At 36.3% G+C, this 18,164-nt stretch overlaps 1 long non-coding RNA gene across 3 annotated transcripts; it reads right to left on the bottom strand.

Annotated features, from left to right (window-relative positions):
* Window positions 1-580: 580 nt before the first annotated feature.
* LOC135676217 (uncharacterized) lies at window positions 581-17,554 on the bottom strand. 3 transcript variants are annotated; one of them, XR_010514192.1, is made up of 3 exons: window positions 17,063-17,554; window positions 16,455-16,558; window positions 581-781 (listed from the first exon to the last, which is right to left on the bottom strand). It is a non-coding gene; the product is annotated as an uncharacterized LOC135676217 (long non-coding RNA). The 3 variants fall into 3 exon arrangements; XR_010514193.1 differs by lacking the exon at window positions 581-781 and adding an exon at window positions 15,805-16,367; XR_010514194.1 differs by lacking the exon at window positions 16,455-16,558.
* Between the last annotated feature and the right edge of the window lie 610 nt (window positions 17,555-18,164).

Below are 18,164 nucleotides of genomic sequence, written 5' to 3'. Positions count from 1 at the left end.
CAGCTCTATTATTCTGGAATCAACTACAAATATAAATATACGTCAGATTGGAGTTAAGAAAGAACATGCATCGTATACGGTCCGTAAACAACTAAAAGACGATGCCATGTTAGGGTTGACTTTAATTGGGTGGCAAAATCGTATGCATCAATTAAATGCAAATAACGTTATTCATATTTATCTTTATGAATTATATATATATATATATATATATATATATATATATATATATATATTCACAAGGCTCCAATAAACATTTTTTATAATTAATCTCTAAACATATTTTTTAATAAAAATAAAAATATTAAACATACATTAATATAATAATAATAATAATAATAATAACAAGCCCATTAATCTGTGGATTTAACTTTGATTGTTGAGCCCATTAACAATACTTCAGTGAAGGACGTTCATTGGAATCGTCCACCAATTTTTCCCTCACCTCCAATTGAGATCTTTCTTCGTTGATAAGACAAATATTATGGTCATCATGACGCATTCTGCTTGTCGAACAATTTTAGCTGTAGAAGCGTTCTATTTTTTGCATCAACGACACCATATAATTTGTACACCTTAATATAAAATAAAATATTTTAAAAATTAAAAAAAATTCATTACATCAAATACCGTATATCTCGTCGACTCGAACTAAAACCTATACGGATCTCTTATGCAACAATACATCAAATGGCCTATCACTTATGCAATAATATATTACAATGTGAAATAGAATATTGCTCAAGTAAAATTCACCCATCTGGATCGGCTGCTTCTGGACCTGCATAGAAAGAAGGCTTGCTTTAAGCACCTGACAAAGACCATATATACATCACAAGCAGTTTCTTTATGGGACTTGATGATTATGTACAGAAACACTTAGTTCTAACTAAAGACGATGAACCTGTTAATGTCGCTACTTAGAATTCATGCACAAAGATTTCAAGAACTAGGCAGATAAGGAATATCTTAGTAGCAACCGCAGATGTGATCCAACCATATAAAGGTTAAAGAAAATGCACAAATTGATATTTTAAATTTCAAAATTTAAAGACTGCAGGAGAAATTCCAGGTGGAAAGAATTCAAAGATAAACATATTAACTATAAATTCTTCAAAAGAAAATGCACTCAAATATATAACTAGAGGTCATAAGATTGGCATGAATTATTTTCATCTTTAAAGAAGATGTGAACAATAAGGAGAAGATAATAACTCACTGCCTGTTTGCTAAACTCGATTGATCTTCCATGTTCAAATCTTTGCCAACAGAACTAGGCTACAACAATTTACATTCACTTTTATGGTCATCCCAAAACCACCAAACTCATGATGTTATGGTCATTGGCCACACATTCAAGATTTTATCAGAAACACCTAAATTTATATCTACAACCAGGCTGTTCACTCTGCATCTATTTTTAGCCTCCTCCCTAGATTATCATTATGCTACAGACTTGTTTAATTTTTCTTTTGCCAAAACCTACTTGGGCTTCATAATGTCTGATTGTGTGAATATCAAGACTCCATTTCCTATGCTCAACCTTTACTATAAAATCAACCACTTATAAACAATATACTATTAGTATCATTATGTAATCCTTATAAGAAATCAACAAGAAGACATGTAAAATCTTTATAGACCTACAACCATATGCTCATTGTTGTTAAAATTCAACTGGTTTATTGATGTGGCACTGATACTAGGTGATGTCAGGTACAGAATTTTCAAAAGGGACAAGTCAAAATAATTATACTTTGTTTGACTGGTTTCTATAACAGAATCTAGATTTCAGAAAAGTTGTCATTGACCAAATTATCAATCAGGCATAGCATGTATTTCTACAGACCATCAACTCCGTAGATACCCGAAAATGCTCTTTGATCCTGTAGCAGATTTTATGTACCAAGGCAGGAGTCTCTTCTGTTCCAGTGTTGTATCTAAAAGATCAACAGGCCTTGTTTCTGTTGTGGAATTGCATGGAATCGTGTGGTAACCTGGACTGGAATGGTTGGATTTTGAATCTGCCTTCAATCTACCAAATTTGTTGCCGTTCAGCCCCAAGTATTATTCTTGCTGAACGGTCTAGGTGGTAATATCCAGACCTTGTTATGAAAGGACCAAGTGACTCTTCCATACATCTCAATGCATACAGAACAAGAGATCTGCACAAGTCTTTTAGGAAAAGGCACTTATTGTGAACATTAACCCACCTTTTGGAATAGTTCTACATCAAATTCTTTCACCCAATCGAACTGACAGCATGTTTTTTTCATTCACAGGACTGTCTAACTACCACATCAGGCAAATCATAAGAGGTAAAGTGCTTTCTAGCAACATCTGGATGTTAGTCAATGATAAGTTTTACAAGGAAGCATAAATATATACCCTACCTGCAGCCAAAAGATGGAGTTCAGAAGTAACCTCTCTAGAATGTATAAAAGCCTAAAGCACAACGGTCGCAGAAAAAGGGAACACTCAGATAAGGTCTAAGAGCCCAAAACATGTGAGCTGTCAGTTTGAAAGATATCTGTATGAACATAAACAACCAATCCTCCATAATTTATTCAAGAAGATAATCAAGCAGATGATAGGTGGATGTTCATCCATGTTTGAACTTGGTCTGAATTGTTCCGGTACAGTCAACTAAACTAAGAACATAGGACATTACGAGTCATGGAAATGTAAATGATATACTTGAAAACATTTAACATGGAAAACATATTTATATATACACATGTAAGTGTGTCGATTCATATATCAGGATGTGTGAATATGCAAGGAATCAAATTCAGTTGCATCAGTAGATACAAACAGGTATCTATCGGTCTGACCTAGTAGGTCTGGCCACGGACCATATAGGTTTATACTTGTCAATATTCATTTTTTTCTTTTTTTCTTAGTGATACTGAATGACATCGGTCAGTATACCACCTTACCAAAACTGAAATCAAGGGGAGATCTAAATACCATTGTATATGTATATGTACATAATATGACCAAGGGTGTCAGGTCAACTCACAAGGATGGCCAGCTCACAACATCTGTTGAATGTGTATAAGATGCAATCAGAATTTGGAGGAGCACAATGCAAATATCTGGAAATATTTAGGTAAATTAAGGCATAACTAATATTGAAAAGATCAAACAGATAAGTAAATACTGATTCCATGATGTGTCACTAGACAAACTTCCCGATTTGATCATTCTCCATCCAGGTTGGAAGGCAGGACTAAGTAACAAAATGAAGAAAAGGAATTATGATAGTGAATCATGAACCTGATGAAGGAAAGGCTCGAACATAATCACAAGTCTTGGTGACAGATATCACACAGGGTGTTCTAGGGCAACAAAGTTTCCATAAAAATGAAGTTATTGCATCAAAACAATGAATTATATTAAACAATAAGAAAGTATAAAAGTTAAAAGGAGTAGTGTTGAACTAGATAGGGAGAAGAGATAGAGCTATCACACAAAGGAAGAGTAGGATAAGACAAAATATTCAAAGTTTCACTCAAAAACTCTCTATAATTCCAAAAACTCTCTATATCTTCAAAAGCTCTCTATGTTTCATGACCCAACACATGGGTTTATATAGTCCTCATAGATACATTACATTCATTACATTTAATATGAATCACTCTTTTCCAAATGATTTTTTTAAGAACCAATAGTCGATTTGGTTTATCCTTCTATAAGCATTTAATGCGTTTCATCTCTTGATACAATGAACCTCTTTATGATACCTTGACAAGTTTACTTCCAACATTCTCCCCCCTTAAACTTGTTTCTGTTAGGATCGGAGCGGCACTAAGAGGGGGGGGGTGAATTAGTGCAGCGGATTAAAACTTCGATTTTAATCAAAATCTTTCGTACGTTAAGAATGAAACTTGAGAAATTTAACTTGAAGGCGTATTCTTAAAGTTGCGCAGCAAGAGTAATAAGGAACTAAAGCAGTAAGAAGATTTGCAGTAATGTAAATGACAATAATAAAAAGCAAACCAGAGATTACGCCGATTTTTAGAGTGGTTCGGTCAAATGACCTACTCCACTTGCGAGGCCCCTCTTCGATGAGGCTCCCACCTTCCACTAGCAAGTCTCTTGAAATGGAAGGGTAAACACCCCTCTTACAACCTTTTACAAGCAGCTCAACCTCTTACAAATTTTCAATAAGAAAGAAGGAGGAGAACTCTCTAGCAAATTGAAAACAAGACTTGCTAAGACTTTCTAAGACTTTTCTCTCAATCAAAATGCTTCTCAAAAAATTGTTACCTCAGCTGAGATTTGAGGGGTATTTATAGGCCTCAAGAGGCTTCAAATTTTGGGCTCCAAAATTTGAATTCTCTTAGGGTTCCCGGTGCTGGCGGTTCCACCGCCCAGCGCTCGGGTGCTGGACGGTGCAACCGCCCAGCCAAGGAGGTGTCACCGCCCAGCACTCGGGTGCTGGGCGGTGCCACCGCCCAGTTAGGCGGTGCCACCGCCTACAGTGTTTTCAGCCCGACTACAGTGTTTTCAGCCACTAGTTGGGCTTCAATCTTGGCTCTCTAGTTCGCTGGTTTAGCCTAAACCAACTCTGACTTTGGGCCCAGTTGGCCCCTAACCAGGATATAGGATTATCTCTTAATCCTAATCCTAATTACAAGTGGACTACATAACCAAAACACATCCTAAGCAAATTTTCAACCGCGAACGTCGAGTCTTGTTCTGGCGAGCTTTCCGACGAACTTTCTGCCGACGGGCTTCTAGCAAGCTCCCGAACTTGTGATGACTTTAATGAGTAGCCGAGCCTTCTCGGTGATCTCCGTGAACCTCCAACGATCTCTTCGGCGAACTTCCGAAAATTCCGACAGGTTCCCGATTTCTTCTCGGTTGGTTCTGGCAGCATCTCCGACGATTCTTCGGACTCTTAAACGTCCATCGAACTTGACTCCGGTATTCTCGCTTTGTGTTTTCTGGTTATCGTAGTTAATCCTGCACACTTAACTCAATAATATGGATTAGATCAAATAACCCATCAATTGATTTTATCATCAAAATCCGAGATTCAACAATCTCCCCCTTTTTGATGATGACAATCAATTGATGACGGAGTTAAACGTAACTCCCCCTATCTATATGCCATATTATGAGAAGATAAAACACTTGAATTTCATCATTGAATTCAAGTATAAACCTATAAGCTCTAACCGTAGAACTTATCGTTATTCTCATTAAGCATAATGTAAATGCGAAACTTTGATGAAAATCTTTTTCAAGTCGAAAGATAAGAGACAAATTTTACTATGACAAGAGATAAAGATTTTCAACTTGAATTGCATGATTATACATTTTAGACATGCATTCAATATGATCAATCAATCTTACAATATTTTCAAGGATTTTGCAAGGCATATAAGATAATCATCGATCGATCACTTTTCTCAAGGATTTTGCAATTCATATTTTGTCATGCTATTAAGAATGATATAAGTCATCACTTTTCTCCCCCTTTGTCATCAACAAAAAGGAAAATGAGACTTGAAGCACATATTTTGTCATACAACGATTTTATCATTGAAAATTAAGTATGCAAAAATATTTACGCAGAGTTCATTTTAGAGGAAAATTCAGCATGCATTCATATTATCTAATCTCTTCTTCCTATGAATAACAGAAATTGTAGATGTATAAGAGAGAGATTGGGATAAGAAAAAAATTCAAGTAGTAATTTCACGAAGTCAAGATCATAATTCGAATACAAACTCATTCAAATCGTCAAATTCATGAAAATCTCAACATTACTTTTTAATCATCACATAAGGCATTTAAAGAATTTTTGAAACATAGGAGAATGATTAATTTAAGCATACAATGTTTCAATCAAATTCAAGTCATGAATGCCAATACTTTCATATTTGTAAGTATCAATTCATGAATGCCAAAAGATATTATTTGTGATTCCAATTTTGCAAGATCAAGATTATGATTTAGATAAAACTTATTTAAATCAAATCGCTAACTTGAAATTCATTATCAAGTCATCAAAGTCGATTTCGAGATTTCACAACATGTCATATGGAATGAGAGATGGAAAGAAGATGAAAAACTTTACGGAAAATCCAATCAAACAAGTTTATTGTTTAGGGACAATTTAACATACCTAATTCCCTTCTAATGAATTCAAATTGGTCTTCATTCAAGGCTTTTGTGAATATATCCGCTAATTGATGCTTTGTGTCAATGAATTCTAGAACAATATTATTGTTAAGGACATGATCGCGTATGAAATGATGCCTAACGTCGATGTGCTTAGTTCTAGAATGCTGAATTGGATTTTTAGTAAGACATATGGCACTAGTATTATCACATTTTATGGGAATATTTTTAAAGTGAATTCCATAGTCTTCTAATGTATTTTTCATCCAAATGACTTGTGCACAACATGCACTTGCAGCTATGTATTCGGCTTCTGCCGTAGATAGTGCAACTGAATTTTGTTTCTTGGAAGTCCAAGAAACAAGTGCATGTCCTAAAAATTGGCATGTTCCGGATGTACTTTTTCTATCTATTCTGCATCCGCCAAAATCGGCATCCGCATAGGCTATTAAATCAAAATTTTCAGATTTTGGATACCACAATCCTAAATTTGAAGTTCCTTTAAGATACCTAAATATTCTTTTAACACTCTTAAGATGAGATAATTTAGGATTAGATTGAAACCTAGCGCAAAGTCCTACACTAAACATAATATCCGGTCTAGTCGCAGTGAGGTAGAGTAGACTACCTATCATTCCCCTATATGTTTTTTGATCGAAACTTTCACCATTTTCATCCATATCTAACTTAGTCGCAGTACTCATAGGGGTGTTTATTGCTTTTGAATTATCCATGTTAAATCGTTTTAACAATTCTAATGTATATTTGGATTGGTTAAGAAATATACCATCACTAAGTTGTTTGATTTGTAATCCCAAAAAGAAAGTTAATTCACCCATTAAACTCATTTCAAATTCAAGACTCATACATTTGGCAAATGATTCACATAGTGATTCATCCGAAGAGCCAAACACAATATCGTCAACATAAATTTGCACAATAAGAAAATTATTTTCAAAATGTTTAATAAACAATGTAGTATCAACCTTGCCTTTGGTAAAATTATTTAAAACAAGAAAGGAACTAAGCCTTTCATACCAAGCTCTAGGAGCTTGTTTTAAGCCATAGAGAGCTTTAGTCAATTTGAATACATGATTAGGAAGAAGAGAATTTTCAAATCCGGGAGGTTGTTCGACAAATACTTCTTCGGAAATAAACCCATTCAAGAAAGCACTTTTAACATCCATTTGAAATAGTTTAAAATTATTACTACTAGCATAGGCAAGGAGCATCCTTATGGCTTCTAATCGAGCCACGGGAGCGAAGGTTTCTTCGTAATCGATACCTTCTTCTTGGTTGAAACCTTTGGCCACTAATCTAGCCTTGTTTCTAACCACGATACCATTTTCGTCTTGCTTGTTTCTAAAGACCCACTTAGTACCTATGACTAAGTGGTCACTTGGTCTAGGAACAAGCTTCCATACCTCATTCCTCTCAAATTGGTTCAATTCTTCTTGCATTGCAATGATCCAAAAATCATCTTTTAAGGCTTCGTCAATGCATTTAGGTTCAATTTGAGAAAGGAAAGCGGCGTTAGCACAGAAATTTTTTAAAGAAGAACGAGTTTGAACCCCTTTTGATGTATCTCCTATAATTTGCTCTTTTGGATGAGCATCTACATACTTCCATTCTTTTGGTAAAGAAATTTCGGAAGAAGATGCATTCAAATGGCTATTTTGAGGAGAGGGTTCATTTAAATTCAAATTATCAAAGCCAAGATCATCATCAAAATCATTTTTCTTTAAATCGGAAATTTCATTAAAAACTACATGAATAGACTCTTCAATTACTAAAGTTCTTTTATTAAAAACCCGAAAAGCTTTAGAAACGGAAGAGTAACCAAGAAAGATGCCTTCATCGGATTTAGCATCAAATTTTCCTAAAGCATCCCTTTCATTTAAAATAAAGCATTTACAACCAAAAACTTTAAAATAGGAGATGTTTGGTTTTTTGTTATTCCATAATTCATAGGGAGTTTTGGATAAGGATGGTCTTATTAGGACTCTATTCATGATGTAGCAAGCCGTATTTACGGCTTCGGCCCAAAAGTACTTAGGTAAACTTTGTTCATTCAACATAGTTCTTGCCATTTCTTGTAGGTTTCTATTTTTCCTTTCAACTACTCCATTTTGTTGAGGATTTCTTGGAGTTGAGAAGTTGTGATTGTACCCATTACTTTCGCAAAAATTTTGAAAGTCACGGTTTTGGAATTCACCACCGTGATCACTCCGAATTGATGAAATCATGAGGCCTTTTTCGTTTTGAGTGAGTTTACAAAATTTAGAGAAACACTTGAAGCAATCACTTTTGTGAGCTAAGAAATAGGTCCAAGTGTATCTAGAGTAGTCATCCACAATCACAAAAGCATATTTGCTTCCACCTAGACTTGTTGTATCAATTGGTCCAAATAAGTCCAAATGGATCAATTGTAATGGTCTAGTAGTGCTAATTTGATTTTTTGGTTTGAAGCTTGTTTTTATTTGTTTGCCTAGTTGACATGCATCGCATACTTTGTCCTTAATAAACTTTAAATTTGGAATTCCTCGTACTAATTCTTGAGATGAGATCTTAGATATTGTTTTCATGCTTGCATGGCCTAATCTCCTATGCCAAAGCCAAGCATCATCATTTACGACGGAGAAGCACATTTCATTACTTAGTTCATCAAGATTGATGGTATAGACATTATTTTGTTTTAAAGCAATCATAGTCATGTTATGATTTGGTTTTTCAATAATGCACATATTTGATTCAAATCTAACGATGTAACCTTTATCGCATAGTTGACTAATACTCAAGAGATTATGTTTCAATCCATCAACTAGTAAGACATCATCAATGGAAAAATTAAATTTGTTACCAATAGTTCCCTTGCCAATGATTTTGCCCTTGTTGTTGTCTCCGAAGGTAACGTACCCTTCTTCTTTGCTAGTGAGCATAGAGAAATGAGATGGATCTCCAGTCATATGTCTTGAGCATCCACTATCGAGATACCATCTCTTGCTCCTAGCTTGTGGGTTTGTCTACAAAAGAGGATGATTTTTAGGTACCCATTTGATTTTGGGTGCCTCAAAAATTGACCCACTAACTTTGTTATTTATGATTGAATTCTTTATAGTTCCTTTAGGAACCCATATTAATTTTTGTGAACTAATCTTCCTAAATGGGCATTTGTAGGCAATATGTCCGGATTTGCAACAAAAGTTGCATTTCATATAAGAGGAAACATGTAATGTAGGTCCTTTTATGAAAGTGGTAGGATTTTGATGTAATCCTTTTACAAATCCAATTCCATTTCTATTTGCGATGTGACCCTTGTGTGCAAGGATCATATCTAATCCTTTGCTATCAACCTTAAACTTGTTTAAGGTTTCCTTAAGAAGCAAATTTTCATTTTTTATTGCTTCTAAGTGCTCACACTTAGAGCATGGAGGAGTTTGAAGACTATCAAACTTATCTTGTAGCAAAGCATGCTCTTTCTTCAAGATACTTAACTTCTTGCTAACAGTTCTACATTCATCAAATAATTCATGAAAAGCGATAGATAGTTCTTCAAAAGATAAATCATCATTAAATAAATCACATACCTCTTCTCCTAACGCCATTAGCGCGTAATGAGCAACTTGCTCGGTGTTGGACTCCTCTTCTTCGGATGCGCTTGAATCATCCCACGTTGCCTTGAATGCCTTCTTTTTTGATGTTCTCTTTTTGGCTTGAGGACAATCGTTCTTATAGTGTCCCGGTTTTTTGCATTCATAGCAAATCACTTGGTCCTTCTTTTGTTCAAATTTATTTTTTGTATTATTTTTAAATCTGTTCTTTCTTAAATATTTTTTAAATTTTTGAGTCAAAAGTGCAATGTCATTGTCACTGTCCTCATCACTTGATGTTCCTTTCAAGTGGTCTTCTTGTGATTTGAGTGCCATATCCTTCCTGTTCTTTGGAAGGGGGTTCTCGAGCTCGTCATGAGCTTGACATGTCATTTCGTAGGTCATTAGAGACCCAATGAGTTCTTCAAGAGGGAATGCTTTAAGGTCTTTGGCCTCTTGAATGGCCGTAACTTTTGGATCCCAACTTTTAGGGAGGGATCTTAAGATTTTAGTTACTAGTTCAAAGTTAGTAAAATCTTTACCAAGAGTTTTGAGCCCATTGATGACATCCGTAAACCGGGTGTACATGTCTCCGATGGACTCACTTGGTTTCATTCGGAAAAGTTCGTAAGAGTGCACAAGGATGTTGATTTTGGACTCTTTCACTCGGCTAGTGCCTTCATGAGTGACCTCAAGAGTTCTCCAAATATCAAAAGCCGAATCACACATTGAAACACGATTAAATTCGTTTTTGTCTAGTGCACAAAACAAGGCATTCATAGCCTTTGCATTTAAAGCAAAAATCTTCTTCTCCGATTCATTCCATTCGCTCATCGGAAGAGAAGATTTTTGAAATCCATTCTCGACAATAGACCAAAGCTCAAAGTCCATAGAAATGAGGAAGATTCTCATGCGAGTCTTCCAATATGTGTAATCCGACCCATTAAACAAAGGTGGTCGTGCAATAGAATGACCCTCTTGCATGCCGGAGTAAGCCATCTCTCTTGGGTATTAAACCAAATATGAGAGATAACCTTGCTCTGATACCACTTGTTAGGATCGGAGCGGCACTAAGAGGGGGGGGGTGAATTAGTGCAGCGGATTAAAACTTCGATTTTAATCAAAATCTTTCGTACGTTAAGAATGAAACTTGAGAAATTTAACTTGAAGGCGTATTCTTAAAGTTGCGCAGCAAGAGTAATAAGGAACTAAAGCAGTAAGAAGATTTGCAGTAATGTAAATGACAATAATAAAAAGCAAACCAGAGATTACGCCGATTTTTAGAGTGGTTCGGTCAAATGACCTACTCCACTTGCGAGGCCCCTCTTCGATGAGGCTCCCACCTTCCACTAGCAAGTCTCTTGAAATGGAAGGGTAAACACCCCTCTTACAACCTTTTACAAGCAGCTCAACCTCTTACAAATTTTCAATAAGAAAGAAGGAGGAGAACTCTCTAGCAAATTGAAAACAAGACTTGCTAAGACTTTCTAAGACTTTTCTCTCAATCAAAATGCTTCTCAAAAAATTGTTACCTCAGCTGAGATTTGAGGGGTATTTATAGGCCTCAAGAGGCTTCAAATTTTGGGCTCCAAAATTTGAATTCTCTTAGGGTTCCCGGTGCTGGCGGTTCCACCGCCCAGCCAGGCGGTGCCACCGCCCAGCGCTCGGGTGCTGGACGGTGCAACCGCCCAGCCAAGGAGGTGTCACCGCCCAGCACTCGGGTGCTGGGCGGTGCCACCGCCCAGTTAGGCGGTGCCACCGCCTACAGTGTTTTCAGCCCGACTACAGTGTTTTCAGCCACTAGTTGGGCTTCAATCTTGGCTCTCTAGTTCGCTGGTTTAGCCTAAACCAACTCTGACTTTGGGCCCAGTTGGCCCCTAACCAGGATATAGGATTATCTCTTAATCCTAATCCTAATTACAAGTGGACTACATAACCAAAACACATCCTAAGCAAATTTTCAACCGCGAACGTCGAGTCTTGTTCTGGCGAGCTTTCCGACGAACTTTCTGCCGACGGGCTTCTAGCAAGCTCCCGAACTTGTGATGACTTTAATGAGTAGCCGAGCCTTCTCGGTGATCTCCGTGAACCTCCAACGATCTCTTCGGCGAACTTCCGAAAATTCCGACAGGTTCCCGATTTCTTCTCGGTTGGTTCTGGCAGCATCTCCGACGATTCTTCGGACTCTTAAACGTCCATCGAACTTGACTCCGGTATTCTCGCTTTGTGTTTTCTGGTTATCGTAGTTAATCCTGCACACTTAACTCAATAATATGGATTAGATCAAATAACCCATCAATTGATTTTATCATCAAAATCCGAGATTCAACAGTTTCATCTTGCCAAGTTTCTTTCGAAGATGTTGAAATATTTCAAATTTAAGTCATTTTGTGAGTATATTAGTCATTTATTCACTTGTCTTGATAATCTAGCTCTAACTTTAACCTCGTCATTACCTTCCACGAGTTCAGCATTATTGATGCCTTCAGCACATGCAACAACATTATCATGGGTGTCAAAAGTAACAAATCCAAAATCTTTCCTCTTTGCAGCTGGCATATTACGAGCAAGCTCTACTTTCTCGATTATGTCATATTTCTTCAGGTAATCCTTTACAAGAACCTCATCCCATACAGCAAGCAATCTAAGCAATGCCATGATTTCATCATCTGGCTCAATAAAAGAATCTGCAAGGGCAAACTTAGCAATGCCATCAACTCCAAATACTACATCTATCTTCTGCAAGCACATATAATCAGCCATTGCTTTAGAGCATGATGAGAAATCCAGAAACGCAAAACCACGGTTCATTCCAATATTGTTGGTATCTTCAACCAAGGTCAAATCTTTCATATTTTTAACCAAGGATTGAAATTTCATATCGTACCGGAGTTTCGAGATTCGTTCAATATTGTACGGTACTATATACCAAGCGGTATATTTCAATATACTACTCGGTATATATATATATATATATATATTAAAAAAAACGTTTTCGCTGCAACGTCACCTCTCTTCTCCTCGCGACGCCGAGGAACGCCGAGGACTCTTCTCCCACACGGATGAGAAGTCGCCGACAGACAAGGAGGGAGAGCGACGCCGATCTCCAGGTTCTCCTCTTCTTCTCCCTTTTCTTTCTTCCCCTTCTCCCTCTTCTTTCTTCTCCCTTGGTCACCGCTCGATTTAAGACAATAACGGGGCGGAAACAACCCCAATTAAAGGTACCGCCCGGTAACAGGCGGTCCGTGTACGGACTGGTACGTATCGCCCGATACAGGTAGTTTATTCGAAATTAAAAACCTTGTTTTTAACTCCATAGTTTTTTAGTTTCTCCATAAAATGTTCCCTTGTCCATGACTTGCAAATATTACCCACAAAGAGTGCCATTGTCTTGACTTGGAGCAACACCACACTACTAACCTCTCACCGTAGGATTCTTGAGCTTTGAAATAGCACGATTTTTTTCATTCATAGCTTGTCATCATTTTTCTTCTCTACAAGCTTCTTTGAAGGTTAATGGATCATGTCCTGCAAAAAGATAAAATAAAGAAAGCTCATCATTGTTAGTATCAATCCTTCAAGTCACATCATATAGCTCCTGAATCGTTCTTGTCCTTCTTACAATATGAATTCTTGAATCATGTGACCTAGCCAATCTAGGTGATAATTCAGGCAAAGACTCTTTGGTGCTTGCTTGTATTCTATCATCCTCTTCTGAAGCTATAGCTTTCTTATGCTACTCATCACTTTTTAAGTTTCAAATCTGTTGTTCATCAAATTAAACATCTCTTAACATCACAATCTTATTTGTGTCAGGATTGTAGCGTTTATAACCATTGGAATTCTTAACATTAACTAACAAGATACATTTCTGACTTTTATCCTTATGTTTTGTTCTCTTTTCTTCTGGTATCTTGACAAATGCAACATTTCCGAAAATTCTCAAAAGATCGACTCTTGATTTTTGTAAGCTCTATACTTCTTGTGGTGTAACATTACCAAGTTACCTTGTCGGAAACCTGTTAAGCAAATAAATTGCATAAGCAACAACATCTCCCCAAAATTCTTTACGAATTCTTCTTTCCTTTAACATGTATCGAACATATTAAGTATAGTCCTATTTTTTCTTTTCGAGACACTATTTTGTTGAGGTGTATATGGCATGGTGAATAGATGTAAAATTTTATTATTTCTACAAAAACTTTCAAATTTTTTTGATATATATTCACCACTCCTATCTATTCTTACAACTACTTTGTCTTTGAACCAAATTCTGAAATTCTTTGAATTTATTTAAAGCTTCTTTCTTTTCCTTTAACTCGTAAACCCAAGTTTTGCCAATATAATCATCAGTGAAGGTAAGAAAATACCTATTTCCTCCAAATGAAACTAGACTGATAGGGCCACAAACATTCGAGTGTACTAGATTTAATCGATGTCATGCTCTTCTTGTTTTTCTTAATTTGAATGCCTTTCTTTCTTGCTTGCCCATGGCACATACTTCACATAACTTTGATGGACGATCAATTCTTGATTATTCTATCACCATATTATTTCTATAAAAGTTTTAAAGTCTCAAAATTTGAGTGAGCATATTTCAAATGCCATAATGTAGAATTGTCCTCAATATTAGTTTTAAAACAATTTGACTTATCAAAAATGCATAAATGTAAAGGAAACAATCTATTCTTCATCATTTTCACATGTGAGATTACTGTTTTATCCTTATCATGAATTGAAAGAATCATATCTTTCATCTCAATATCATAACATTTTTTCAAGCAATTGCCCCAAGATCATAATATTATTTTTTATATTAGAAACATAATATATATCTGTAATGCATAATTCTTTGTCATTATTAAGTCCAAGAAAAAATTTACCTTTACCTCTTACTAGTTTTTGAGACAGCTCACTAAATGTAATGTTGCCGAAATAACATATTTATTTCGGAAAATAGTTCTTTGATGCCACATAAGTGATTTGAAGCTCTTGTATCTAGATACTATGTCATAGACTGATCTTTGTTCAAATTATCATAAGTCATTAACAAAATATGATTTTTGTTCTTCCCTTTTTTTTCAACAAAATTTATCTTATCACCTTGATTGTTCGGATTATACTAACATTCAAAGTTGTAGTGCCCATACCTTCTGTAAACATAATATTGTATTTTAGATCTTTTATAATTTTTGTCACATCCATCGCCTCGATCATGTCCTGGATCATAATCTCGGCCTCTTTGACTATAATTTTCTCCATCACCTTCATTGTTTGAGATTCTTGATTGGTTTGATTTCTGCCACCTCTTCTTCTTTGTCAACGACCTTTTCCTCTTTGAGATTTTGATTCACATTTGTTTTCAAGAGTAAGTTTGGATTGTAGTGCTAGTTCTGTAGATTTTTCTTCTCTTTTTGTAAGTCGTTGTTCAAGAACTTGAAGAGGACTCATTAGTTGTTCTGAAGAAATTTGTTCTAAATATTTAGACTCTTCAATTGCTACAGCAATAAAATCAAACTTTGGATCTAGAGATCTTAGTTTCACTATTTAGTCTCATTTGATGAATAATAGAAATGAATTTTGATAAGTAATCATGAATAAATTCAAAAGTACCTTGCTGTAATTTTTCAAACTCAGCTCATAAAACTTGTAGACGAAGTTTTTTTACCTTGTCCACACTACTGAATACTTTTTAAAATGTTTCCCAAGCCTCTTTTAAATTATTTGCTGGAGCGATGATCTCGAATATTATATCATTAAGCCCTTGATAAATCATGAACAAAGCTTTTTTCTCCTTCTTTCTTTTATCTTTGAGTTGATTTCTTACTTCTGCATTCATTGCTCCTTCTGTTGGACTTGGTTCAACAAATTCATATTCTACAAACTTTTATACATCTTGGGAGCCTAAAAGAACCTTCATTTGGATGCACCATATATCATAATTTTCTTTTATCAATATAGGGATCTAGAGTTGGATGTTGCTTGAGGAAGAGGTCATAACTTAACTTGAGCTCTAATACTAAATGTTCAATTAGATAGGGAGAAGAGATAGAGCTATCACACAAGGAAGAGTAGCACAAGACAAAATATTTTATGTTTAACTCAAAAACTCTCTACAACTTCAAAAACTTTATATAACTTCAAAAACTCTCTATGTTTCATGACCCAACACAAGGGGTTTTTACAATTCCCATAGATACATTGCATTCATTATATTTAATATGAATCACTCTTTTCCGAGAGACTCTTTTAAGAACCAATAGTCAATTTGGTTTATCTTTCTATAGGCATTTAATGTGTTTCGCCTCCTAATACAATAAACCTCTTTATGATATCTTGACAAGTTTAATTCCAATAAGTAGTCTGTTCCATCATGAGTATCTCAGTCTGCTTGGTAATTGGAGGACATTTTTTTTGTTTCTCTTCTCCATCCAGATTCGAGCCCTTTGCCTACCACGATGTAGGTAGTAACACTTCTAACAAGGTGGAGGAATCCAGATGATTTGGAGTACACTTGACACCTCCAACAATAAGATGAAATTTTGCCATTGCATGATGATATTGCACACCACCATAACGATGCAATCCAACATTATGAGAAGAATATGTCATCAGGAAATGACTTGTGGAAGTCAAGTGAAGCTGGAACGAAGCAACATATCAGAATACTATTACAGATAAACTTACATACCGATGGTATTGAGTTCCGGATGAAGTAAATGGTAGTACCTTTAAAGGCTAGTAGTGCTAGTCAGCTCTAGTCAGATTTCACCCTGCATGGAGAGCTACCATGCTTGTGAAGCATACACTAAGCAACCCAGTTTGAAATCCATCTAGTATAAAAATTACCAATAAGTTGTGACTCCACACACATTTAAATATATATTAAGGGTAGCATATAAACGATCAGAATTTTAAAACCCCAGCATCCATCTCCTATCTTTCCCTCTCCCCTGCCCCCATTTCACCTCCTTTCTATCAGCATGCATGTCTGATTTTGCATACTCATACTGAATGCATCTTACTATACTTATCTGTTGAAGAATTAATAGCAGACAAGATGTTAACATTAGTAACTACTTATGTTACTTCATTTACATAAAGGTTTCAAATACTAAGGATCATTACCAGTTCATATCAGTACCAATAGGTATCTATTCTTTTGTCTGATGATACCAAATGGCGCATATTGGAATTCAGTTCCGTACAACAATAATGTATCATTCCAATCAAAACTATTATCAGGCAGAGATTTAAACCTTTAATTTAATGTACATATTAAAGGTACCGTCTCGCTTTCTCTATCTTTTCGTAAAGAAGGAACGAGGAAATCTTACTCATCGTTGATGGCGATGAATGTTGAGACGATCTCGACCCTGGAGTGGTGCACTCGATCATATCGAGGGCTTTCTTTGGGTTCTTGGAGGTCTTAGTCTCCCCTTATCCGTATTCACAGAAGATCGAGCGAAAAATCTTCCTTCTTATGGACGGCCGTGGCGAACGTTGCGGAAATCCCCGGAACGCTGCAATTGATCGTTGCGGGTTTCCTTCCGATTCTTGGAGGCCTTCGTCTTCTTCCATCTCCAAAAGAACGAGCGACCAATCGACCGATGGTGGTGGAGAATCTCGCGACGGTGGCGACCCCTGGAGTGGTGCCATCGATCATTAAGGTCTCTGCTTCTCTCTATCTCACTTCTCTTCTCTAAATGAACCAGCGAGGAATCTTGCAATCTCGATCCGGAAGAGACGCAGTTGATCGAAATGGGTTTTCTTTCGGTGCTTGGAGGTCTTCCGCTCCTTTCCGCTCCCTCCCTGCAGAAGGACGAGCGAGAAATGTTCTCGATTGACGCGGTAGTGACCCAACCCAACCCAACCCAACCCGAACCAAATCGAGTCTTCTTGAACAAGCCCAACCCAGCCTCAATCATCTCAACTCGGATTGGGTTCGGCTCCAAATTGGCCCAACAATATTATAATGCCCACCAAATCATGTGTTGCAATTGCAATGCCGCGTGGCTGACTTCAACAAACAAATGTTTGACCAGAGAGGCATGTGAAGTATTAGGAAAACCGCACATTAATTAAGTATACGAACGGCTCAGAAGAAAGCTACTCCTTCAGTCCCCCTACAATGTACTACTTGCCGTAGGAGTGACAACTACACTACAAAGCATTAATTGATGAACCACCAATCTGATCTCCAAATCCCACAGCAGATGATGTCCCATTAATATGATGTAGAATATCGCCATGATGTCGTAAAAAATAGATGCTCTGGTCTCTTCTCTAACGTATGATGGGAAAAATATCTATCTGATGGATTGAGTTCATTAAAGAATTCCTGTCCTCAATCTATTATGAGTTCTTGAAATGAGAGAGTGGGCAATTTTTTAATCCATTCCTGCCTTTTTTTTTCATGAATGAATCATTACGGAAGAC

This window comes from Musa acuminata, chromosome BXJ1-6, assembly GCF_036884655.1.
Source record: "Musa acuminata AAA Group cultivar baxijiao chromosome BXJ1-6, Cavendish_Baxijiao_AAA, whole genome shotgun sequence".
Taxonomy (NCBI): domain Eukaryota; kingdom Viridiplantae; phylum Streptophyta; class Magnoliopsida; order Zingiberales; family Musaceae; genus Musa; species Musa acuminata.
Note: the sequence above shows the minus strand (reverse complement) of the source record. Positions and strands in the feature narration are given on the sequence as shown.